Below are 25,567 nucleotides of genomic sequence, written 5' to 3'. Positions count from 1 at the left end.
GTGTGGGAGGCATCACCCTTCATTTCTTGTTGAGAAGAGTCTGAAGATTGAGGTTGAGTGCCTGAAGAATTTGCATGGAAACATTCATCCCTCTCAAGTAAATAAAATCTCACCCCCAGGTCATGGCAGCAGGTCAGCTCTTCCTGCACAAATTGGGCCCTGTGCAATTTCCATTACTGAAGCTGTTGCCTTCAGCAGAATTGCCAGGTGCTGTACCCTAGGAGGAAGGGAAGCAGCAGGATCAGAGCACGCTGATGTGGCATCCAGGCAACTGGAAAATTGCCCCATCACACAGCAGTAATTAGGAGAGCACAGGAAAGTGCATATGCAGCCACAGAAAGGCTGCATGCAGTGCCTGCAGTGGGTGATGGAAAGGACTCCTTTGGAGACTCCAGGCAGCACAAAGAGCACCGTTAACTCTGTGCAGAGCCATAGGGAGGTAAGGGGCATGGGAGTGAAGTCCCAGGAAGCAAAGAAAATTGGCTGATAGCCCTGGACTTGGAGGACATCTTCTGGAGATGCTGATGCTGCAAAATGTGCGAGCCTTGAGCAGCTCATCGTTTCCAAGAGCAGATGTGTTCCTGCTAGGTGTGCTTAGCTACATGCGTGCAGGCAAAGCCACATGTCTGTGCTTGAGCAGACAATTCATGATAAATGTGTGTGAGTGCACGTGCTTGATAGCAAAGTGTTCCTGCATTAGTACTGCAACAACACGTTTTATTAACTGCTTTCCCTCTGGAGTGATGCAATTTTGCTCTATGCAGTAGAGATGGGTCCAATTAATCGGATGGATAAAAGTGGTTAATGCACCTTGGAGAAACGTAATTTAATTGAAATGATTATTACATGCAGCTCCTATGTAAAGAGTGTGAGAATCAGCACTAATGACTCTGTTATGAGCATGACTTTTAATTGCTGTATGGTTCTGTGATTTAAGTCTTTCTCTGGATGTGCTTTTGTTTCCCAGCGATTTCAGCAGAGATGCTGACTGCAATGACACACTGGGGATGAGCAAGGCACGTTCCAGTGAGTTTGGGCTGTCAGTCCTGTTTGTGCTGGTTCTCAGATGGAGCTAGAATTGCTGATTTGCCTTTGAAATCTGCAGAGATTGGCTCTGCACTGTGCCAGGGACTCCTCAGAAGCAGCACCTTAACTGTGGCATGAGCCCACACCTTGCTCCTTGCTGCCTGCTGACTCCTCAACTGCCCTTTTGCCAGAAGTTTGCTTTCCAGCAGTTATTCCCATTGGGGCAAAAGCTGTTCTCTGCTGCACTGTGTGCCTTGCAGGTTGGCAGTGCCTTTCTCACCATGTGTCTGTCAAATGTAATCCATAAGACAGTCCTCTTTTCCTCCCTGTGTGCAAACTTCACTAAGAGGCAGCACAGCAGTTGGGCTGAGTTGCACCTGCATAAGAGGTAGTTCTCTGCTCTTCCCATATAGGTCATGGTTGCCATGAGATTAAATCTGGTGGAGCTGTTGGTAATAGCCAAGCTTCTGCCCATCCCCCTGCCACAGGACAAACTGTGTACGGGATTGTTCTCCTGTGGAGCTAATGAAGAACATCTGGATGAGAGAGAAAATGAAGCCTGTCCAACCTGCAAAGAACATTGCGAACCAAGAAAGGGGGACTGCCTCTCCCCCAGGGCTGTGGAGTGCGCTCAGTTTGCAGTGGTGCCTTTTACAGCCCCTTTGGATTCTGCTGCATCACATGATCGGTGCTTACACAGATGGAAAAAATATGTTTTTTGAAGGCATTCTAAATGTCTGTGAGTAGATGTGATATCAGGCTGTCAAAGGCACAAGTGTATCTGTGCATTGTTTTCCTGTTTTTCCGGGCTCCCGGACAAGTGCCACTACAACCACCAATTTTCCTGTCTTTTTTTTCCCTTTGCTTTTACAAGATTCTCAATATAAACCCCTTCCTTCTCAGTGGGAACAGACTGCACTGCTGGGCATAGAATTAAAACACTTGGTTTGAGATCCATCTGGGTGAAATAGGGAATATTTTTCAGTTGGATGTGAATCCAGCCTGTGCCAACTGAGCTCCCTGCATTCCCACTCCCTGCTCCTCCTTGGGGCCATGGTTGTGGCCCCCGACCCTGGGGAAGTACAGCAGCACTCAGGATCTGTAGTGCAGGGTGAGACTAAACCAATGCTGGCTGTGTAACCCTGTGTGCCCACCTGCAGCCTGACGAAAGCGTTGGTGGCATCTGCGTGGCATTGGTGCAAACTCTTCCATGGGTGAGTTGTACCCAGTCCGTGGGGGTCAGTGCTTGCTGCCCTGCCTGTGAATTCTGGAGCCCACTGGGGCTGGCACCACTCCCCAGAAGGCAGCAGGGCAGCAGAGGTGTGAGGCAGCAGGAGAGAATGAGGTGCCTCGGCTGACATGGCCATCCACTGGGATGCAGGTGCATTGGCAGAGCTGTTGGGAATCCCGTGTGTTGCCTGGCTGCTTCTGTCTAATGCTTTTATGCCCCTCTAAGAACACTGAATTTGTTTGCAAATCTGCAAGGAAACAAAAGATGCTCCTTTAAAGTAAAAATGCCATTCACGAGTTCTGTACTACTTATTCTGCTTGAACCTACTTTAAAAAAAGTGACCTTCAAGCATTTTGTTCACTCACTCTGATGTTAGATACAGTTCTCTCCAGTAAATCTCATTTCAGCTGTTGCTTTAAATTAAGCAAATTCTGCACCTCCAGGGCTGCCAACAGCAGCCACACCTTCCAGAGATTTCCTCAACTAATGTTCCTCTATAACTGACTTCAATTTGTTAATGGTTTGTAATGGAGATGTGGTCTGTGTAAACATGATCTCTGCAAGCAGGTAATGCTTTTCCTACTGAACACAAGGGCTCTGCAAGAAGTGCTTCCTGTACTGTTTCTTAGAGATGGAGTTGTACAGTGCTGAAAATACATGGGACATAGCTCATCTGGATCCTGTATCTACAAAGGGGCAAACAGGAAATATGTTGTGCCAGTACTGATGTAGTGCTATGGCATTTGGTCTGAAGCACTAAACTTGGAAAGACACACAGGAGAGAATCCCACCTTGGACAAAACCAAACCAGAAACATGGGTTTTGTGTAAGAAGAGATTGGGGAAGCTCTGGCTGAAGAGGGCTGCAGTCCATAGTTGGGGTTCCTGTGAGCTCACAGAGGTTCTCTCAGATCTCCAGATTATCGCTGTTATTATTGCTCCTGTCCATTCCTCTGGCAGCACAACAGCAATGAGAAGCTTATCAGCTCTGACTGTAAGGTGCTCGGAGCAGCCTTCCCTCACCAGGTTCCCAGCTGCTGACATTATCCTCTTTGCTAGGCTGATGTAATTATGCCCACATCTGTTGATAAAAGCGTGGTGATGATCAATGTCCAAAGACCTAGAGGTTAACTGGAACTGAGATGCAGGGACATTCGGTTGTCACCTTGCCTGGAGCAGCAGGACACTGGGAGAAGAACCTGCTGCTCCTGGGGAAGGATGGGGCAGGAGGGGCTCCCCTGGTACCTGTGTGCTGGGGCCCTCCTGCTGGCTGCCAACAGCTGGGGAGGGCCCTCCAACAGTGCTGGAACAAAGTGGGCTGCATCAGCCATGCCCAGGGCTATGGAGACTGAAGGGGAAGCAGCCTGAGGATGATGGAGGCAGAAACCTTCCCACCATCTAGCAGGTAAAAACAAGTAACAGGCTGTGGCCTGAGGAGAAGACTGCACCTGCAGGGGAAGTTCTGCTCTTACATGTCAGATTTGTGCATTGCAGATGGTTTAGTGTAGGGAAAAAGGAAAGGACAGAGCGGAGCTGCGAGGCAGTGTATCTGAAGCAGTCTCTGCCTTTGTATTCGTGCCACCTCTCGCGCCGCTCTCGGTCTGGCACGCTCTAACTCTGCTCAGGGAGCAGCGCAAAGCAGCCAGAGAAGATGCTGCCTGTAAATAACAAGCCCAGGGTGTGCTGCGTAGATTGAAGCACAAAAGGAAGAAGGCAGTGTGGGCTCACCGTGTGCACTGACAGTCTCCACTCCGCACCTTGAATTTCATAAGCCATATTTTTCTTACCAGCACTGCTGTACAACAAAGGCAGAGTGAGCAGGTTCCTTGGGATCACAGGCAGCCCTCAAAACAGCATCTTTGCCATGCATAATCAAAACCCAGCTCTTGTTATTTATTCACCACAAAGAAAAAGAAACTCCGGAACCACTGTGAGGAGGAGGAAAGTGTGCGTGTGCCTGCGTGTGTGTGGTGATATGTGCTTTGGAGCTGGGAGCCATCCACAATGGTTGTCCCTACTCTGCTGAGAAGGACCCCTGTATGCCCCCCATGTGAGTGCAGTGCCCCCAGTGCTGTTAGGGAGCCTTGCAGCTCCGGGAGCTCTGCCTGCCTCTCCCCTGCACAGCTCCGGCTGCAGCCTGAGGAGCTGATGATTTATTTATGTGCATTTGCAATGTGCACAGCAGCTGCCTGCCCTAAGCCAAGGCACCCTGCCCGCGGTACCCAGGAGCATAGCCGGGTTCTGCCTTGTGATGTGCAGAGTGGGGGTGCTGTGCCCTGGCCATGCCCTTGCCCCAGTGCTGCCCGTGGACTGGGTTCTGCTGCCTGTTCCAATGTGTTGTGCTCTGGGCTGCTTGGCAGTGCTGCCAATGATGTCCTCTGTTCCTTTATTGCAGATTTTGCTCTTGTCTTAGTTCAGCCTGGAACTAGCATCAGTGCTTACAGCCTTACAGGGCAAAGGCAATGCAGCACCTGCTGGAGGCTGAACTCCAGCACAGCAGGTCTGGTCCCCCATCTTACCCTCTAACCACGCTGCCCAACATTTGTCTATGATGGAATCGCTCCTGAGGTCTCCTTCAGTGGAGGAGAAAGTGTTAGGCTCCCATCTTGCTGAGGGCAGGAGGCCCAGCCTTAGGTGGCACATGTCTGCCAGCTGACCTCACACCTCCCAGAGCAACCAAGGACAAAAGGTTCCCAGCTGGTTCCAGCAGCTGCTGGCTGAGAGCATCCATCACCTCTCAGGACCATACGCAAACACTGGTGGAGGGGAATGAGGCTGCCATAGCTGCAGGGAGGAAAGGAAGGCAGCAGTCAGGGCAGTGCAGGTTTACAGATGGACATGAGCAATGGTGCCTCCAGCTCTGCCTGCAGTTTTCCTCCTGCAGTCCCTCTCAGCACAGAATCTTTCTAGAATCCATGTCAGCAGCCCATGCATGGAAGCTGTAAGCCCCAGGCTGACAAGAGGAAAGCATTTGCTCTGCAGCTTGGAGGCAGCACCTGTACAGCCCCTCCAGCCCTTGCAGCAGAGGCGAAGGGTAGGAGTGGGGCTGCTCCATGTGTGATCCCAGTGGATGCAATCAGCAACAGGAGTGCTTTCCAGACCCCATGCTGAGCTGTATTCAAAATACATTTGTACGAACATCAATTTTTAATGCAATTTATGCCAAATGTTGTTGCAAAAAGCAGCCGTTAACATGACATTAATTCAATCACTGGAAATACAGTACGTGCTGCTAAATGAAAACATGTTATTAGTCAATTAAATTAACTGGATGTAACCCTTCCAAATGCAATGTGTTATGGTTTCTACATGGTTAATTACGTCGTACAGATTACATGGCAATAAGGGTTAGTGCTGGACACACACATACCATTAATGTGCAGAAAAAGAACACTGTAGCAATTCACAGTTGAGCTCTGTGGAATTATATGAAATATAAATATCTTGCAAGCTTGAAAGAAAGAGGCAGAATCATGCTGGTGTTACAGTGGTAACGGGGCAATTTCTAAAGGCATCAGGAAAGTCTTTGCTGTGAGATCACAGCTGCTGGCGGCTGCTTTCATAATGAGTTTTAATCTGCTTTAAAAAGACCATTTTAATTTTGAGCAGAAATTCTCCCGGTCGTGGTGAAGTCCCTCTCTGCAGGAATCTCTCAGTGCCCACACAAGTGATGACTGCTGCCTCCCCCTGTGTTTGTGTTTTGGGATGAATTCGTGCCCACTTGCAAGGAATGGTGCCAGACGTTGGTGCCAGGAGCGGGCACTGAGCCTGGCAGAGTGTGGTGCTGCAGGCACTGCATGCCCACGGCACAGCACGGGCAGCACTGCCAGCACTGGTGGGATGGCAGCACCGTATGGCTCTGCCATGGGCTGCTTCCAGAAGGGCCCCAGTGTGCAGGTCCTGGAAAAGAGGGGCTCCTTCTCAGGAAGGAGTCATCCGTATCTGTTTATGTATCTCTGCTGTCAGGGAATGGGCTCTGAATTTCTCAACCAAGACTGGAATAAGTGTCTTACCTCTTCCCTGCCCAGATACTCTCCTGCTACTTTCTTCCTGTCCCTTCTTCTGCCAGCCCAGATCACAGCACTCACTTTGCTCATGCTGTCCTGCTTCCTCCTGTGGCCTCCCCAGGAGGTTCTTTTACACAGCAGTTCTTCTCCCAGGCTGGGAAATGTGGACAGTCACTGCTGAGGCCATTGTCACCAAGGGGGACTGGGACATGGCTGGTGGCCACCCCCCAACTTGAGGACCCTCAGGGCCCTGCACTGCAGCAGCACTCAATGCTCAGCCTACAAATGGGCTCCAGAACAACTTGTGGAGCTCTGCAGGTGTGGGTGAGGAGGAAAAAGGAGTGGTAGTAAGGGGATAAGTGAAACAGGACGTGCAACATGTGGCTATGGCTGTAATGCAACAGGCGTGCAGTGCTGCACAGGGACGATGGAGCAACCCTTGCTGCACACATCTCTGGGTACCGCTGTGGAGATGGAGCTGTTAAACAAAACTGGGGAGGCACAGAGCATAGCAGAGTGGATGGTGGGATGCTTTGATGCTGCAGGATGTGGAGCCTGAGCAGTGCCTGTCCCAGAACAGCCCATGCCAAGAGACTGGTTCTTGTGCTTGGTGGGGTGCTGTGCCCCTGGGGTAGGTGATGCTGAGCTGTGCACCTCATGCTGGCCCCCCACCGCCTTGCACTCCATGGGGCAGCGGATATGCTGCAGTGCTGGAAGTCTGCTGGTGAGAGTCTAGGGGTAAGATTTAATTTGCTGTAACCACGGGGCATGGCTGGGGAGCGGGCAGAGGCAGTGGAGGATGGCTTATTGGTTTCAGCGGGAGCACAGAACGATGTGAGCAACCTCAGTGCTTCGCCGTCCAGATACACACCATCGCACTGTTGACTTAGCGGCAGCCGCTGACAGAGAGGAGTGATAAAGCTCTTGGAGATATTCCTGTCTCATCCATCTCGTGTAAATCAGAGGAAGGCTGCAGACATCAGAGCAGACAAAATGCAAAAGCAATAAAAACCTCCCAACTCTCATTGAAGGCAGAAGCCGGTCTGACATGACCACTGGCAACAGAAAGGTTTCACACGAGCGGGGAGTTGCTTACTTGAGGAATTGTTGATTATTTAGTGGCTGCTTAGGGGGCTGGCAAAAAAATCAAAGCTCCTGCTGTTTGCTGGCTGATGAAAGGACGGCGTGCTGCCCCGCTGCAGCCCTTGTTTACCACCAGCTCTACCTGCTCCGAGGAGCTGGAGCGATTTCTGACTGCTGCTCAGAAATAAAAGGAGCCCAAGAATCAATCATTTGTTTACATTGTATAACTTGTTGAAAATCAATTGGCTCCACATGTTGCAGATCTGATTGCATTTTGTTAGTGGTCACACAGAATGGTTTTCCCGTGACATGCCTATATTTGCGGTTTCTTCAATGCATCAATTGTACCCAGCTTTTAGGATAATTGAGAATGAGCAACAATCCCCTTTATAAATATTAACTCCGATATGCTTGGGAAGCTCCGTCTCTCTTGGATGAATTTTTAACTAGCTTTTTAATCTATCACCTCTTGTTAGAAAAGCAGTAGCAATTCTTGGTGCCTGTTTTTGTACCTCTAGCACTGCTGCCCCTAGCAGTCCTGTGCTTAGCTTTGGGCACGCTCAGGGCTTGTGCTGAGCTGCTGCGTGGGGCTATCCTGGGCATCCCAACATTCCCTTTGGATTTTGCAGTGTTATTTTGTACCACTTTGGGCACTGCCGTGCATTTTCTTTGCTCTTGAATCTGTTGTTCAAGCTTCTCTTTGGGGGACCAAGGAGTGAGCAGTGCTCTGACTGCTGCCTGTGTCAGCTGTACAGCTGTGCCCAGGGCTGGATGTGGCAACAGGCAATTTCCAAGCATGCAGCCTGGCAGTCCCCACTCCACGTGCTTCATGCTTCCCTTTTCTCCTTGCTCTGCTTCTTCTGCAGAGCAGCACGGCCCTTTTGCAACCTCACATGTTTGTATTTCATATCTGACTTCTGCAGACAGCTGCACTCTGTTGCTCTGTGTTTGGCCATCTCCCTGCACACCAAACATCATCCCAGAGCTGGAGAAGCACTGCTGGCCCCTTCCTGCCCACCCCTGCCCTGGGAAACCTCCTGCAGCACCAAGCCAGGCCCTGGGGACAGGGCTGCTGCAGGGCAGTGGCTGTGAAGGGGTCAAGGCTACTGGGTTTGGGTAGAGTGGGCTGGCAGTGGTGGGCTGTGTGTGTACCCACCTGATTCTGGTTGGCTCTGCAGAACAGAAGGTCAGGGTCCAATAGCTCCTGCCCGTCTCAATTAAACTGTTTCCTTTGGCTCTCAATCAGAGTTTGCCTTCTTTAATATCATCTGAAAGTCTGTCAAACTGTGTATTTTCTTGCGAAACCTCTATACAGAAAAAGACAAAAGGAGAAAGGGATGCTGTTAAAATGAAAGCCCTACTTTACATTTCAAATACTTTGACAGGGTTTTCTCTTCTCTTTTTCTTGGATCTTTAATAAAAGCTTTTAAGAGATACTCTTTTAAAATGGTGATTGCTTCCCAAGGGATGTGTCTGTGAGGGCGTGGGGAAGGCACCGCAGCCAGAGGCTGCACCAGCCACTGCTCCATGCTATGCTCAGCTTTCTGGGCTGGTGCTCACCTGTTCCAGCCGAGCAGCTCCGTGTACCCATGGGGGAGGCTGGGGGAACTGCTGGTCCAACCGAGGCACCGCGGCTGCAAGCATTTGCCTAATAGGCGCTAGGAAATGCATCCTGGGAGCTGCGGCTCTTTCCTGAGCGGCAGCTGTTTCTCTCCAGTAACTATGTAAATCCCAGCGCATTCCCAAGTGCACAGTGTTGCTGCCAGGCTTCAGAGGCTGCACGCTGCTGTGGGGGCTGCAAGACCCCTGAGGTCAGCTGTTGTGCTGCAGTGTGAGCAGCATCATGTGGAATAGCTGTTCTCGGGCATTTACCTGTGGAACAGGGTGGTACACTTTATTATCCAAACTGCACCACGCGATGAATACTATTAAAGTGTTCTGCCAGTCAGTAAAATTGCAGCTTACTCTAAACAGAGTGTGGAAGAGCCAGCAGCACTTTAACATTCCTGTGGGCTGTGCTGGGAGGTGTGTGTCCACCCAGTGCACACTGACCTGCACTGCTCTGCTCCAGCTGTGCTCCCTGCAACCTCACGTGAATGTGAACAGCTGGTTGGGGTTGGTGGGTGCCATGCAGAGGTGCCAGTGCTCAGCCCCACACTGTGTCCTATGGCAATACATACACCCCCATGGGCTGCCTATGCCATGCTGGGTATAGGCAGGGCAGGGAACTTCCTCTGGATCGAGCTTCCAGGTAAGTGTTTTCCATCTGCTGGGGTCAGAAGGTAGAGAAGGGTGTGTGAACTGCACCTTGTGTGCTGCCTGGGCCAACCTGATCCATATTTCAGCATGTGGGAGGGCAGGTTATTTCCTGGCTGCTTGGCATGGCTGCAAAATTTCATGGAAGAGCTAAAACAAACAGACTATAGATTGTCACATTCTGTTAGTGCTGCAAGGAGAAGGGTTGTCACGCTGACAGAGAAGACATGGGAGAAGCCTGAAAGCAACACAAACACTGATGTCGATCTCCATTGAATATGCTCTGCTGCAAGTGGACGTCAAAGCGAGAACTGGAACACCTCTGCTAGCTGCCAAACATAGTGCTGAAGTCTGGAGCACTAACCAAAGCTGATGGAAGTGTATTTATTTAAATTGTCAAGATGAATTAACTTTTAAAGCCACAATGAAAAAGTCTTAAAACTCTGTGCCGCAAATCAGGGGCATGAATATTCAGGCACATGCACTCATTGAATTAGTTTGTTGCAAACATATTTGGAGGCAGCTGTTCATTTAATAATCAGGGATAATCACAGAAAGAGACGACCGGTTACTCCATCTAAATTGCATGGTTAAAATTATAATTTTATAACTATATCTCAGCAATTAGATTTAATAGCTATGAAAATCTACCAAAACCCAGTTAAGGAAAAGCTGTTATTCTTTTAGTGAGGAAAAGCCAAGGTTGGATTCGAGCTGCTGCTACATGCAAGTGGCATCAGCTTCCCCAGTGTCTCCTTCCCTTCCTGCACAGACACAAAGTTCTGCGCCAAAGAGTCTGATGCTAAAACTCATTCAGGCAAGGGTTAATTTGTTTGGCACTTCCTGTCTTCATTACAATATTTGTCCCAAGAACAGATTAATTCCTCTCATTCTTTCTGCCTTTCCAGCCTTTTGTCACAGGAATGCATTTCACAGGACTGTAATGTTTGATACTTGCTCTGAGTTATAGCTGTGCCGTATGCTGTAAAAGTTTGACTCTCTCGGTATTGTACATTTTGATTCTGCCCCTGCAGGCTATAAACAACCCAAATTACCTCTTTCTTTAGCTTCCAAGAGGACTAATCCCCTGTCTAGTGCTTTATCAGTCAGTTGAGAAAGAGTGAGACCAACCTGCCAATCCAAACAGAATATATTGAAGAAATCATATTACCGCAATACAGAACCTCGCCGTAATTCACCTAACAGCTCAGCCAGTGAAAGCCTAATGCTGTGTCCACCTCTTTTACTGTAATGAGATCAGCAGCAGATTAAACACCCATCCACCCATCCTTTGCCCAGCCATCCAACCACCCATCCATCTACCCAGTCATCCATCCATCCGTCCATCCATCCAACCATCCATCCTTTACACACTGTCCAACTTGGACACCTGTTGACACTGTGAGCTACTGCTGCTGGGACCCCTTTTGCCATTTTGCTGATGGGGACTGTGCTGCAGGAGTGACCCAGCTTGGGGATGGGGACAGGGACAGCCCGGCCTGGGGATGCAGCTGTCATAGGAAAGGGAAGTAGAACTGTCCAATTCCACTCTGGAAATGAGTGCTCCAGCCAGCAGTAAGCAGCTCACCAGCTCGACTGTAACACAGGCAGCCCAGACCAGCATGGGTTGCTTCAAGGTTTAACGCTATATTAGAAAATGAGAGATTAGAGCATGTTCAAGAGGAGAGAGAAATTTATTGTTGCCCTGGCCCTGCAGCAAAGCAGAGCTCAAATAACCCAGGTGCAGGGAGGACTATAAATCCCCCAATGGCAATCACGCTGCGAAAAGGACGGTGACAGCAACAGCAAAAATTGGCCGGTTAATATTTCTCTCATCTGAGTGAGAAAATAGCAACATTTAAAATGAAAACTCTGCTGAATTATGCAAGGAGAGAAAAAGTGAACACTGTGGGCCCTTCTCAGAATGCTGGTCTGGTGCTGTGCTGCAGGATCACAGCTCTGCTCTGCATGCTGGGCTCTCTAGGTTACCATCACATCTCCCTTTCCTCTATGGGACCCCCCTGGCACTTCTGGGCTGTTCCAGGCACATAGAGGGTTTGTGTCCAGCAGGACCTCCTGCCTCATGCTGGGTGAGGGTCCTCAGCAGACAGTCGCAGGAACCATAGGGAGAACATAACACAAGGGAACATTTCAGCTCGACGGACCCCATAAATTTCCAGCATTTATTTTTGTTTTCTGCTCCAGATGAAGGAAGCAGAAGAAATCAATTCTCCTTCATGGCTGACCATGAGCTGCCGTGGGCAGTGTAGGCAGCATCTGCCTGCAGCACCACGGATGGGGTGCAGATCAGCACGACATCCTCGGCCACTTTAGTCTGACAGATCTGCCTTTTAAAACCATATTTCCTCAGGCAGAAAATAGAAACAGTGAGGATGTGCTGGGGGAGAGATCTGGATCCTTGTGGTCTGACACCTGCGGGAACTCGCTGTTAACCTCTGGAGCATGGCTGGCACCAGAGATGGCACATGCTGCTCCCCCAGCCCCTGCCTGCAGCACAATTTAAGAGCCTTCACATCTGTGTCATTAGCCCATTAATCCCACACCTTGCTCCAGCTTCCCACCACAGTGAGGATTTATGGGTCTCACAGACCAATTTCCTTATCCCAGGAGGAAAATCAGCATCTTGTTACGGGTAAAATGACAATAAATGAAATGGCCGTTAATTTATGATCTTGCCACACAGTGGCACTCAAACAGATTCCTATTAATGGCTTGTTATTATCACCATCCCATACAGGGCTAATAACAGTTCATGGAAAAAAATACATCTAAACCTAGAGCCAGCGCTGGCTGCAGGGCTGTGTGGGGTATGGCTGCATCCGCAGGGCTGCCCCACACCCTATCAACTGGATCCTGGCCCTGCTGGGGCTTCCTGCCTTTCCAGGGGAAGAAATGCCTCGGAACTGCTCATGAAGCTGCCCCTCTCTGTGTGATTTATAATTCAGAACCTTCTTTTTGCAAAGGTGAAGAGAAAAGCGAAGTTGCACCACCTGCGTCTTCCCCAGGGGCAAATGGAGTCAGAAATTCACTTACAAAGACACGTGTGGGGCTGGTGAGGAAACCCCATGCCCCTCTTCTTGTGCTTCCCTTTGCGCTGTAGACAATCCCAGGGGTCTGCTGCCTGCTAACCAAGAGCTCCATTGGGCAGCAGTTTGATTTTCAATGCGATTCACTCCCTCTTATGGTAAATACAACTGTAGGATGATGCTGGCAGACCAGTGCAATTTCTGCCCAGCAAAAGGATGAAGCACCAGGCTGCTGCCAGCGCCGTCCCTGGGAGCCCACCTTCTGTATATGCAGTGATGGTGCTGTAGATTCAGGTGCTCACAGTAGAGCTGGCAGTTGTGCTCCTGCAGGCACAGAGCTGAGAGCTGCTCTGACAGAGATCCAGGATGCCATGCAGGATGGAGTGGAACAGCAGCTGCTGCCAGCTGGGAGAGCTGCCAGGGAGCAATGCAGCAGCTGATTCTGCTGTCTGCTTGCAGCTCAACAAGCCCAAGAACATTGCCTTGACATTAAACAACTTCTCAAAAACTTCAGCGAAGCAAGTAGAACTGTAAAACCCAAACAGAAGCCAACTTTCTGTGTGATCAAAGAGATCAACTTGGACCAAAATGGGGAACAGTTTCCTCAATGAACTGTGCTTTTCAAGAATATTAAGTTGCTTCAGGTGGACACTCCCAACTTCTGCTTTGAATCATGTGCTTTTTAAAGCCTGACACAAGCAGGGCTCGTTGCAGGGCCCTGGCACAGGCAAGGACCAGTGCAGGATCCTGACATGGGCATGGATCAGTGCAGGGCCCCAACACAGGCAGGGCTCAGTGCATGCCCCAGGGCTTTGTGTTGTACTCTGGCTGCCAGTGCCCAAACACAGCACTTCTGCTCTCTCTGTGCAATGCTCAGCTCTCAGTTTGCTAAACAGATCTTTTCATGACGAGGGAACATGCTGGGCTTCATAAACACACTTCTGCAGCAATAGAACAGCATAAATAACTGCTCCAGTATATTTCCCGCTGCCACTTTTATTTACATTTTAAGTGACCTGTTATTACTGACCCCTCTGCCATAACCGCCTAATTGAGAGGAGGCCGCAGAGTAAGCAGGGCCGATGTGAAAGTGCATTATGCTAAATAATTCATAACAAGCACCGTGGTTGTTTCAGTGATATATGTAAATAGGAGAACCTTATTTTTTAACTTACAGCCTGTGTTGGTTTATGAATTTTAAAAGGAGAAAATCTTCATTCTCTAGTTCGGAGCTGAAGAGAGTTTCATTCTCCCCAAAGTCGCATCCCCAGAGCTGAGTCTTGACTGTGAGACAGGAGAGATGTGCTCACAGAGCTCATTCCATGCCAGCACATTTTACATCTATTTGTCCCTGTGTTTTATCTGAGACTCAATGATGGTCCCCGTGGGTGCCACCAGCAGTGCTGAGGATGGACAATGGTACTGGGGTGGGAACACAGCACCGATGTGGTAGGGCATCACAGTGCATCCTTCCCCCACACTTCTGTCTCCTGACATCAGTGCCTGTGCTGGACAGGACTGAGGGCTGACCACATGCAAGTGAAGGGATCCCCACCTTTGCACCCTCGCTTGTCATATTTCCCTGCTCTGCATGGAAAGGTTTTTTGCCCTCCTTTGAGGAGCTGCAGTGTCCCCATACTTGGAGCAATCTGGCTGCTCCGTGCAGTTCCTTTGCATGCCTCTGTAGGACAGTGCAGGTGATGAGGGCAGAGATGCAGAGGTGACACACACCACTGTTGAAGCAGCCTCAATACAGGCAACTGTAATGTGATGGAGGCTGTGGAACCCCCCTCCACTGCCTGCTCTGCTCACCGCTGTGTCTAACAAGGAAAGCACAGAGCAAGGCAGGGTATTTTGCCATTTATAGACAAGTCACCCTGCCTGCCAGCGCAGCTGACAGCTAATTGCCTACAAAATGTGAAAGTCAGAGCAGGCTGCAGCCTGGACAGAAGCAATGAGAAGTTTCCTGCTTGCTCCCCAGCAGCCCTGGTGTGGGGAAGTGCTATGTGCACTTCGGGCACCACAGAGCCCTGGTTCATGCAGAGCACACCTGGGCTGTATGGTGGTGCTTGTGCAGCACTGAGACCTCCCACTTCTTACAGCTCACATGAGTAAAGTACTTCCTCCTGTTACCCTTTTATTCCAGCTTTTAATTCAACATCAGGTTTTCTCTTCCTTTATTATGAGTGTGGGATAAGAGGAGCTCCTGAATTGTCTACTGAAGACCATTCATTAGTTTTTTCATTCTTTTTACCTTGTTTTCTTGTCTGTCCTTATTTGAGATTTTTTTTTCCCCCAGCCCCTTTCTTGTCCCTTTCTAGTTCTCATCTATTCCTACAATACCCTCTAGAGATAGGGTAATCACTCCAAGAAAATTGACTTACATTCAATGGCAAAAAAAAGCTTCATTAAAACCCAGTTAAGGTTCCCAAAGGTACCTTCTGTTTCTCAAAAATATTCAGCAGAACTTGCGCTTTCAACAAGATGAACTGAAGAGTTACAGTGCTGCCCAGGTGGGGCTGAAGCTGTCTGTGGGATCCTCTGCGCTGCTGTGCTCACCTTGAGGGGATGCCCTGCAGCCCTGCTCACAGCTGTGCCTGTTCTTAGGGAGCAGCAGTGCAGAGCTGCTTGTCTGCAGCATGCAGAGCTCAATGTCTGCAGCCTGGGGCAGCACAGAGCTGCTGCATGGGGCACAGGCAGGGTGAGCTGGGAAAGGGATTTCCCCCTGCTTCAGCAGTCCTCAATGCTCCAACTGAAAGTTGTCCTGGGGTTCAACACCACACACATCTCCGTGCAGCCCTCCCTGCGCGCGTGGTAAGACTTGCCATAAAATAACATGGAGAGTCAGTCTTTTTTTTTTCCTCCTACAGCAGAGGAGTAATTACCACTTTGTAAAGCTTTTAATTTTTTTTTAACGTTGAGTATAAATACTACTGCTCAGGAGTTGAGAGGCAGGGATTTTAAATCTAATCCACATTTAACAAGGCTATTAAAGAAAATGTTGAAGCTGCCAGAATTTAACTGATTACAATATTTCATAAATCTTAAACCCCCCCCCTCCGACCCCTCACAAAAAATATGTCTTAAAGAAAAAAAAAAGAAGGGAAAAGCAGCACAGAGCCAATATCGCATGGCTTTTATATATGCACTACTGAGAATGCTTTAAAGGGAAATGGAAACCCAAAAGATGCAATAATCCTGCCAAAAAAAGCCCACAAATGTATTATAAAAATGTTTAAAGCTCCATTTGAGTTTTTCTAATTAACTCGATAATGACACCAGCGTCCCCTCTCTATCAGTCTCCTGGAAGATCCGATGTGTCTTGATTGTGAGAGCAGCAGGAAAGCGAGATTTCCCTTCCCTGGAGCCTGAGAGCTCTTTGAATCTTCTATTGGCAGCTCTCGGGGTGTCCCCGTGGCTCCCAGCTGCTGCATGCAAGGAGAGCAGTGCCTGGGGAAGGGGAGGGATGCGGTGGGAGCCTGAGAGGCATTTGGGAATGGCATCCCAGTGAATTAGCAGGGGCATATTGCATTGGAGATTGCATTTCTCGTCGGCTGACTCAGAGAAATGGCCCTGGGCTGCGGTGTATATTCTCTAGGAGATATTAACTGTAGAAAATCAGAGGTCAAGGTAGAGCCATATAATTTCATGGTTGAGGACTCCGGGCTGCAGCAGAAACCTCAGTGCCATAGGGGAGCGCTGCTAACAGCACTGAGTGCTCAGGAGCTGAGGCATGGCCCTGGGCACCCGCTGTGGCCTGTATGGGGTGGGGGGCAGAGCTGACCCTGCCCCCAAAATCCTATTTCAGAAGTGCCCTGGGATCTCAGTTCTCCACATCTGGGCACAGACATGCACTGCCTGCTGCTCCTGGGCAGGATGGGATCATTCCAAAATGGGGCTGAATATTTATTTCAAATGCCTATGAAATGGACCGGAGTTCGCAAACTGGATTCCAGGGCTTCTGCTGGTGCTTGCTCTTTGAATTATCTGAGCTGGGCTTTGCTTTTCAACAGCAGTTGTCTTTAGCTTTTCAGCTGTGTTCCATAGCTCTCACTCGTCCTCTGCAACTCACGCACCCCATTGCAGCCCGGAAGGAGAAGAGATGAGGTGTTCCTGTGGGTGATCCCCAAAGCAGTGTGCTTGGATTTTCTATCCTATCCATCTCACTGTGCTCCAGAAGCATTGCCTTGGTGGGGGCTGCGCACTGACAGGTGCTTCAGCTGCTGCAGTCCATTCAGTGCAGGCTGTTGTGGAGAGCAATATTTCAGTGGCATGTGCTACGGAGCCAAACAATTGGTAGGGTTCAGTTACATCAATGTAATTGCTTTAATCAGCCAAACTTGTAATCTCATTGAGGGAGTGGGGGTTGTTCGACAAGCTTATTTTCTATTGCTCCATGTGAACTGGACTTATCCCACCTGTTAAATCTTTATAGCTTTCCCCTGAGTTTTCCCATTATTTTTCCTTGGCTGCAGTTACTCCCTGGTAGTTTATAAAACATCTCTGTAACTTCCCCTGAGGGCAGCTCTTCCGTTCATCCTTTCTAAATATCAAGCTCCTTATTTGTCTCCTTACAGTTTATCAGGGCAGCGTAATGTCACCTTAACTCCAAACCTGAATGGAAACAAACAGAGCAGTTGGGCACATTTTCCATTTGCTTCGTCTGAGAATTCATGGACACGATTTTTTCAGGCATTGGATATTGTAAGAATCACCACCACTGGTGTTATGACAACCTCAGCAAATACCTGATGGGAAGCACTTATCTGTGTGTGATAAATGGGCATAACGGTTCTGAAACAGAACAAAAGTATCTGCTGAATGTGTGGAATGGATGCATACGAGTCAGGCATGTGCATAGGGTTGCTGGGCTTCACAGCCTCAGTGCACGGTCTGCAAGGCAGCAGCAGTCGTTGTGTCCCTCAGCTGTTGACACAGCCTGCCTGCAGGAAGTGATGGCTGCGCTTGTAACAGATACGGAGCATGTCAGATGTGTGGTCACAGCACTGCCTTATGTCTTCAGTGACAAGTGCTCAGGCACATCTTCGCGCTGTACACATGTCTGTCTGATGCTTACATCTGTCAGGCATGAACTCATTAGCCAGGTGTGCTCTGCAGATCGGATCTCCAGAGCCAACCTGTGCTGTCTGCAGGTGTTCAGGCAGCAGTGATGCTGCCCCATGGGGTTGTGCTACCGCTGAGCACCCAGCAGCTGCCTGCTGTTGCCTCCTGGTGGGGTTCTACTTCTGCTTTCCTCTCCAGCTCAGCACGATTTGATTTGCTCTGCCACATCTCTCAGCAATGTTAACCTGCATTATTCAAACAGAGGTTCCGATAAGGGGTTATGGATGAGGGGTGAAGCTGGCCCTAATGGGGCTCTCCTGGCTCTGTGCCTTCTTCTATGAAGAGCAGCTGTGTGTGATGAGCAGGTTGGCTGGTTCCATGCTGGAAAGGCTCCACTGATCCCAATACCACACATGGGTATAGCTAAGATGGCTCTGGAGGCCCCTTTGCAGCATTTCTGCTGTCACATGGAAAGTGCCCTCAAAGGGAGCCTGGAAAAGGTAATCTGTGTCTGTAGTGTGTGCTGTTGTAGCCACACAGACAGCACAGGGTTAGTGCTGAAAGCAGCACAGTGCTATTTGTGGGCAGCTGCTCTCCCCAGTCTGAGCAGTGTGAAGCAGCTCTGGTAGCACGTGGCTGACATGACAACCATTGAGGTATTCACCTAATGCAGCAATTCCACAGCTTCAGTGGAATTCATCAAATGTGCCTGGACAGATTCCCTGAATCATTGCAGCAGGATGTCCAGCCCCCACCCAGCCCTGCAGTGTGGGCGTCACCTCTACAATAATTGTATTTCTGAAGTGTGTCTCTGCTGCTCAGGGCCCAATACAGACGGGCTCAGAAGGGAGACTTGAGGAGGAGACATGGGAGGCCAGGCAGTCCTCCAGCCTGCCTGTACCCAAAGACATGGATGTTTGCTGCCCTGGGTTCATTAGCAGCACTGCACGTCCCTGGGTGGCATTCAGGAGAGAGGCTTCCAACTGCAATTGCGTCTGTTAAGGTTGCTTCATGTATCATACAGAGGCATATAGAGCATCTTCTCTGAAAAGCAAGAGATTGGAAGAGTTGGGCTGCTTTATTGGCTCATTCACTTACCAGCACATGAGGCTCCTTCCTCGCTGTTTGTGCTCAGAATGGATTTTTATTGCTTAATTCTCTGTAAGTGAAGTGCTAGCAAATTGTAGAATCCTATTGCTTAACATGTAGCATTAAGTATTGAACGAGCAAAAGAATCAATTACAGGTTTGGTCACTGATTAGCTTGACTTTTTATGGAATTTAATGTCAAATCTCATTGTAATTCTGCTCTTTAATTTGGAAAATACAGCACATGTAGGAGGGAGAGCAGATCTGCTCCGGTGCTCCTCCTGCAGTGTGCAGTGGGATGGATGCTCAGCACCTGTTTCTACGTGGCCCCTCAGAGCTCTGTGCTGTGCTGTAGGACAGTCTCCCATCCCAGGGGAGCTGCACCCCAGCTGCACCCCATGGCCTCTGGGTGCCCCTCCTTGGTTCTGCCTTTGCTGACGGACAAATGCAATTGGATTTCCAAACCACAGCAGCTCTGATTAGATTCACTCTCCTTTTCCTCTAGCCAGAAACCCCTTTAATTCCTTTTCTTTCGATTGTGCAGGGACCCTTCTGTCCTCCTCAGACCCTCTGGCAGAATATCTTTGCTGTGCAGAGGCTGTGCGTGTGCCACTGCAATAAACTGGAGACGGCTCCAGCACAAACAATGCGAGAGCTGCAGCTTTTCCCTTCCAGCACTGAGATTTTGGAGGCACCTTCTCATCTGGCAGAGCTTCTCCCCTTGCAGGAGGAGATCTGCTCGCATACTAATTCACACCATACCCAAGCGATCCCTCTGCATCCTGAATGAGGATGGCTTGGGAAATTAAAGTTTGTAGGAAATGCATCAAAAATCTTATGTCCTCAAGCAAGACATCTGTTTCTCCACCTTCTGAAGGGGAGGTAACACTGACTGGTGGTCAATAGAGAAGGGAGGGATGGCTTTGCCAAAGGTGGGGGGGGGTGTCAGCTCAGTGCTGGCATCCCTGGGAGCGCAGTGATGGGGATGGGGGTGGTGAGTGGCTGCACTGCACAGCGCTGCGCTCAGCACAGTCCTGCTGAGAGGCAAGTAGTAAATAACAATAATGATTATGAAAGCACTGTGCATGTGCCCCTAGGGCTCTGCCAAGAAACTTTTACACTGAAAGCCAACTGGAACATTTTCCCCCTTGCCTAATTCACAAAATATGCCCATAAAAACAATAATTTATCGGTACAAGGGCAATTCCCTGGGCACTGAAGGCAAGACTTATAGTTCCTGACTGCATCCTGTCCTAGCAGTGCAGCTCTGTGGAATTCCCTGGAATTTTGCAATAATGATGAGGCTTTTGACATTTGCATATACAAGAATCATTAAATACAGTGATATTTACTGCCTGGGATTAAACCGTGGGGTAGGTCTGTGCCACCCCCACCTGTGTCCTTCAACTTGCTCATGTGCTCCCTGGGCTTGGCTCACCCCCAAGTTTGCAGTGCTGCTTCCTTTCTTCAGGCTTGACTTTCACATCATGGCTTTTCAATGTGCTTAAATCAGTGCGGTGTTTAAAATTCAGCTATGTTTGTCGGAATTCAATTACCCCTGAAGATTACACAAAGATTATCAAAGTTGTAAACAGCAGAATATGCTCAGAGATCAATGAAGCGCAACAAAGACCGTATTTAACAGGAGAAATAAAAGTAAGGGCACGCTGGCAAACTCTGACAGCGGAGCGTAATGTCGCATCATCACGCTGAAGGTTGGGAAGTAATTGAAATCTATGTTATAGCACAATATATCCCTGCATAGAAATGCAGTCATAGAGCACAGTTTCAGCTCTAATATCCAAGCAATTTGTTTGGTTTGAGGGTATACAGGGTCTGGGTGGCTCTGGTAGATGCTGGTGTGACCTAAAACCTCGTCACAAATGAACTCCCTCCGCTGTGACTTGCAGGGTACATCTGCTTCCTTGACCACCCCATTCCTGTATCCTGAGGGCACACCTGGATAACTTAAAGGTTGCTAATGCAATTTGCACGTGCAAAACAATCACGTGAGGCAAATAAAAGGGAATTTACAGCTTCTGTGGTGGTTCCCTGACCTGTGGAAGCTTCATTTAATGATCGGGAGGAAAAATACTGAATATGTATGTACTTTCTGGGAAAATCTTTAAGTATGTAACATAAGTAATGGATACAAGCTGAAGATCTGTGTTAGATATGTGCCTTAGTTGGAACGATCCCTGTGCATCCAGCACCGTAATGACAAAAGCCTGCTTCTTGGTACCACGTTGGTCTTAAGGAGTTCCATTCGGTTTGTCTGGTGTCAGCAACACTCTGCTATGGGCACAGTGTGTGGGCACGGCACTGCCCTGCTGAGGGCAGAGAGCTGAGCAGTGCGGCAGGACAAGAGACCGACTGCCACCTCCTCCTCCCAGGAGCTGCTCCAATGAAAGATATCTATGTACCACGGGGCTGTGGGCATTGCCCTGGAGCTCCTTCCACAGGCTCTCATAGTGCCTGCAGAGCCCTCCTCCACCCTCTGCACCTCCATCATATTTGTGGCTTTCCCATTGTCATTCCGCACGCAACGAGCCAGCTGATTTTTCTTCCCTTTAATATATTGCCGCTATAATACCAAGTCTAGCAGAACAATGAACTCCAGAGGATGGAGATGCCTTCCTCCTGTTTTGCAAACTAAACATAATTTTTATTTGCACTCGGATTTGTGGCTCCTGTGGGCGGTGCGGGGTGGGAGGGACGGCGGGCATAGAGCTGGGGCTGAGCGCTGCGCCCTGCCCCGCAGCCCCACAGCATTGAGATGCAGCGGAGGACTCCTCCCTTTGTCAGACACCACCAGGGTTTCGGAAGAAACCCTTCAACCCAGATTAATTACTGTTATCTGTACCCGCTGGGGTCCGGTCCACCTGCCTGCCTCTCGTCTGCCGCAGCGGAACACACTGAAATTCTCATTCCCTTTCTGCTTTTCTTTTCTCTCTCTTTTCTCTCTCTCCTTTTTTCTTTTCCTATTTACTTCTGCTTTAATCTGCATATTATCATCAGTGCAAAGACCTCTGAAATAACATCTGACAAATGATGCCTATTAAAAAAAAACTCCGCACTGTCCTCTTTCACCGCCTTCCAATTTGGACTAGCACTATAACTATGCATCAATAGACAAGCAATATTATGTTAAGAACATGATAAAATACCAGCAGCTTCATAATGGCAGCAGCCAAATGGTAATTTCTGCTTCAGAAATTGGTCATTTATTTTGCTGGTCTGTTCTTACGTTCAAATTAGATGAAGTTTAATATACTGTAAAATTGAATGTATTCTATCCTCTTCAACAAATATGGCATGTATGAAATGATTTATGGGTCCTACAAACCTTAAAATGTTAAATAATCTCCTTTTTCCTTGTGCCTTAAGTCAGCGGTGCCAAATAGTTTAAGTACAGAGGAGCAAAACTTTATTAGCTCCCATCCTGATCATCACTTTATTTTGCTGCATTTACAGAGGCAGGAACAGTATTTAACATATTAGACCGAGTTTTAGAAGCAGCCATATTAATTGGTACATTAATTTTACCCCATTAACTGTAATTGGTAGGAAAGCAATTCTTCCCGGGTGAATGTTGTAATTTGTGTTCTAAATCTTTAATGAAGTCACGGTGGCACTGCAGATGCTCGGTGAGGCAGTTCTGGACCTAGCCCTCAGGCACTGCCAGCACTGTGTGATCCTGACTGCACCCCTGTGTGGGGCAGAGCCAGGAGCTCCATGCAGGCAGGGGCTGCTGCAGGACGGCATCCCTTTGGCTGCTGCTGGTTGGTCACAGCGGTGCCTGGAGCTGGTACCAGCACAGGGTTGCATGGTGCTCTGCCAGGCACGGGGAAGCTCAGCCATGGGGTAGAAACACTTTGCCCTGCCTGACTTGGTAGCACATTCACCCCTCACCTAAGGTTTGACCCCAGATCCCAGGGAAATAATTCTCGGGGTGTCTGCTGTGGGGCACAGTGATGGAGAATGTGGGGACAGCCGAGGGGGAGGAGGGAGGCTGTCCTGCTGTATAGTAACCAAGCGACTTATCTCCTTGCCCTCAGCTCCTTTCTTCCCTGATCAGCCCCTTGTCCTTAAGTGTAAGCTCAGAGCAGCGCAGGCTCCTGCAGTCGCCTGGAGCTGCAGCTCTGCGCATCAGGATAATGGAGAAGCATTTTATTCTGTTTATTTGCTCTATATAATTTTTCCTGCTCTCTCTGACCCTTCTGGGAAGCGTTCCACCCTTCAGTCTCTCTGCTGGGTGCCAGAATTGTTGAGCTGAGGCTATATTTGCATTTCATATTCTAGTTAAACCAACATCATCAAGGTCAGAGATGATGTTGAATTGGAATAGTCTAGAAGGCAGCAATCCTCCTCTATGGCACTCGCAGGTTTCCAGGAGCAGCACAGAGCCCAGAAGCTGCCTGGAGGGTGCAGTGCCTCTGCCATGGCTGCTGTGTGCCATGCACATGTGCATCCAACGCTGCGCTCTGTGGTGCAAAGCAGCATCTCTTTCACACTGCATCCCCATTCACTTTCTCAAGGTCTGCTCCTAACCAGACACTGGCCCAGAAATAGATTGGCAGAGAAAAAGAAAGGCTGAGAAAATCCCCAAAAACACAAGGAACCCACTTGCTCCCAGAAGACAATTGGAACTTAAACCCCATCACAGAACACAGCCTCGATGCAGAGAAGGTGTCTGTACAGAGCTAAGAGCCACAGCCCGGTGCTTTTTGCATCTGTGCACATGCCTTTCCTTTCATTAAGGAACGTTTCAGACAGAAAAGCAGCTGGATATCTGATGTGAAAGGACAATCCTGCTCAAGACTGAGAGCTGTTTGGAATAAACGCCAGACGCTGTGTGATGGAGACATTGCACAGAGACTTAATGCTGGTCACATCTCTCTTCTCTGCCAGTAAGTCAAGGATGTGTCTTTGCTATTGTATTTGGTGACTCATCTTTCAAATAATCATCTCTGGGAGAATTTTGTGCCAAGATGAAAAAATGCCAGGATCTCAGCAGCGAGCGCGTGCCTTTCTCTGCACACAGCCCAGGATGGAGCTGTGGGAGGATCTGCTCCTCCTCTCACAGAGCCCAGCTGGGGGTCACGGAGCTGGCACAGCCCTAATGTGGGGCAGCCCCACTTTGGGTATGGGATGGGAGCAGACAGATACAGATCCTGGAGGAAAACTGCTGCCTCTCTCTGACCCCACTCACTACAGTTTGACCTGAGAGTGGGGTGAGGTGACCCCTGCAGAGCCTGTGTGTGTAGGGAGCTGCTGGGATTGTGTGTGCCCACCTGGAGCCTGAGCACACAGCACCTGGAGGCTTCCCTCAGCCCAATGTATGCAGATGGGCTGAGGAAGTGCAGTGCAGGATGCTAATTAATTCAACAGGCTCACTGTTCCATAACATCAAACCTACACAAGGAGGATATGCTGGAATTAGCTTCCCCTGGAAAATATTTTCTTGCTGCTTAACAAAAAGTTACTCGAACTTATTAAACACTGAACAAGGCTGTGAATATGAATGATGCTGTAGGTACTGTGTGGGCTGAATGCAAGCAGCTGACCCCATAGACAGCAGCACTCCTCTGTGGCAGCAGATATGTGCTGGGTGATGTGAAACATGCCAACATTTGTTTGTAACCTGTGAGAAACCTGTGGTGTAAATAGCACCTGGCACTGGACTGTGAGCACCAGCTCTGCCCGCTGCCTCCCAGCTCTGTGCCTTCTTCCTCCAGCTCCATCACAGTTGGCCTGTGAGCCGGTGCTGCTATTACCCACAGCTCTGTCTGCACCCAATGCTTGCCAAGAGAATCCAGAGGGGCCTGCAAATATCATCTGAGAGCCCCACTGATGACTGATGGAGCTGCAGGTGCTTTCCAGATCAGAAAACTGCAAAGCCCCACAGCAGGAATGTTTGCTGTCACCTGGGCTGAGAAGGGGGGTGGGAGAGGGCTTCAAAAAACAGGAAGAAAAGGGATCTAACAGAAAGGATTTGATGGATGCAATCAGGGCAGGAACTGAAGGATCTAAGAACTGCGTTCAAGCAGAGGAGGGAAGGGAGCAGGCAGTGTGCCGGGTCCTAAGGCATCCTCTGCACAAGCACCTATGATTAGATCTCCAGAAGCCCCGTGCTCCTGCAGAGCTCACAGGGACACCACAAGCACAGGGCTGTGAGTCCATCATTTGGCCTGGCTCTGTGCTTATGTATTCAAAATGGAGGGGAAAAAATCTCATCTGAAAGTAGGAATTATTTTGATGGGACCTCACTGGTTTGGGAGCTCTGCTGCTGCAAACAGAGCAAGAGAGTGGGATGTGCCAGTGGCATTGCCTTGCTGTGTGAAAAGACATTTTTCCTAACAGAATCATAGCATCTTAGGTTTGAGGGACCTTAAAGATCATCTAGTTCCAAGCCAACCGCCAGCCCAGGGCCCTCCATGGCCTTGAACACCTCTAGAGATGGGTACCCAGGGCAGCAGTGCCAAGGCCTCACCACCCAAAGAATGGGGGATATATAGAATGAGGATAAAACTCACATTTCTCTGAGTTTTAGAATATCTGTAGTGTGTATCTCTGAGAACTTGGCCTTGTTGGTGTTTTTTTTTTCCTTTTCTGCGAGTAATTCTCATATTGTAAATCCACCAAACCTACTTTGCCACGTAAGTTGTCATGCCTTGGAGGAAGACACCAGACTTATGAGTTTGTTATTAAGCCTTGCTATAAGGAAATGTTAGTCGCACCATTTCTCTGCCTTACTCTGTAGGGA

The 25,567-nt window shown here is 49.1% G+C and overlaps 2 long non-coding RNA genes across 2 annotated transcripts in view; one reads left to right on the top strand and one right to left on the bottom strand.

Annotated features, from left to right (window-relative positions):
• Positions 1–25,567, top strand: part of LOC107320718 (uncharacterized) — a 138,435-nt gene that overhangs the window by 97,562 nt on the left and 15,306 nt on the right. The window lies entirely within an intron of this gene.
• Positions 5,385–9,003, bottom strand: LOC116654094 (uncharacterized). Its single transcript, XR_004309002.2, has 3 exons — positions 8,907–9,003; positions 8,503–8,653; positions 5,385–7,233 (listed from the first exon to the last, which is right to left on the bottom strand). It is a non-coding gene; the product is annotated as an uncharacterized LOC116654094 (long non-coding RNA).

This window comes from Coturnix japonica, chromosome 13 (genome assembly GCF_054131305.1).
Source record: "Coturnix japonica strain WE chromosome 13, WE-NBRP24, whole genome shotgun sequence".
Lineage (NCBI taxonomy): Eukaryota > Metazoa > Chordata > Aves > Galliformes > Phasianidae > Coturnix > Coturnix japonica.
Note: the sequence above shows the minus strand (reverse complement) of the source record. Positions and strands in the feature narration are given on the sequence as shown.